This window comes from Branchiostoma belcheri, unplaced genomic scaffold (assembly GCF_001625305.1).
Source record: "Branchiostoma belcheri isolate BF01 breed outbred unplaced genomic scaffold, Haploidv18h27 scaffold202, whole genome shotgun sequence".
Lineage (NCBI taxonomy): Eukaryota > Metazoa > Chordata > Leptocardii > Amphioxiformes > Branchiostomatidae > Branchiostoma > Branchiostoma belcheri.
In genome coordinates this window covers 198971-200310 of record NW_017803514.1, presented here as the reverse complement: position 1 = coordinate 200310, position 1340 = coordinate 198971, and positions in this window count along the sequence as shown.

Below are 1340 nucleotides of genomic sequence, written 5' to 3'. Positions count from 1 at the left end.
AAATGTCTAATTTCTATTCTTTTCTAGCTTCATCTCGCTTAGTAGTGATTGTATGGATATATGCGGCTGTGAGATTACTTAGAGTAGGTTTATCAAAAGTTAAAAGGAATACAAATTTCTCTTTACTAGTCAAATATCTGAAGTGGGGAAATATACTTAATACATGGCTGAAAAATATGAGTCTATCTCTACTATACAATGGGCAATCTATGGTGAAATGTATTTCGTCTTCTATTTGGCCTACGTAAACTACAGAATTGACAGGTTCTTTGTTCTAGAGGAGTGCGGTTATGTCTTCCTGATTCGATTCGTAATTTGTGACAACTGATTCTTAGTTTTGTAATGGAGGACCTGTGACGTATGTTCGCTAAGTTGAGATATTTTTCTTCGTTATAGGAATGTTTTAGTAATCTGTATAGACGTAGTTTGTTCTTAGCATTCACAGCTTTGCTATCATTGTGAATTTCGGATAGGAATGTCTGAAAATAAATGTCTTTTAATCGCTGGAAAATTGATGAAATTGTCTTTTCCTAGTCAGGAGAAAGCTCCAATCTTCCGCCTCTCGTGACCGTACGTCCTGTACTCTGATAACAGGCAGTCACCGCTCTTTAGCCAAATTAAACACATTCATTAATTAAAAACTAACGATTGAAAACCAAATTTATTTAGAGTTAAGGTTCAACCTCTTTAATCTTGGTAACTTTTTTCAGGTAATGGATGCGCCAAATTGTTGCGCAGTACGAAACCTAACCAAAATAATATCGCGCCCAAAATGTGTGATGTCTGCAGAAAGAGACAAACGTTAGATCAAGGACAATTTCTATGATGGAAGCTTCTTGGTTAGATGTCTTTGGTATATGTAATTTGATTAGAAAGAAAACCCTATAGCAGTAAAGTTTAATTCTTTAACTTGTCCGTCGCGAGGTACTGCAACTCCACACATCTTGCGAAAGAATATATTGGAGTAAGGCTCGAACCAAAATCTCCCACAGAAACAAAACAGAAAACAAACCGAAACACTCATTAAGTTGACGCACATTTCTTGCCCAAGACTTCGGCTTCAAGACTGCAAAACTGCATCAATACAGCGCATTTCCAACCAGTTCGCGCCTCTAGAAATTGCTGTAACTTTCATTGATATGGAGAAGACTAATAATGTGTGGAAACCCTTCCTTTAAACTATCTTTCAGTAGCCATTTGTTGTCACCATTCCAGGTGGAAAAGGTTATTTTCTGTCAACCTGATCCTAGATCATGTGAAACATCTTCCTATATATCTTTTCCCCTTGACTTTTGTTCCTGTAGCAGTTTATAGTAGAGAGCAAATCTAGTTCGTGCATC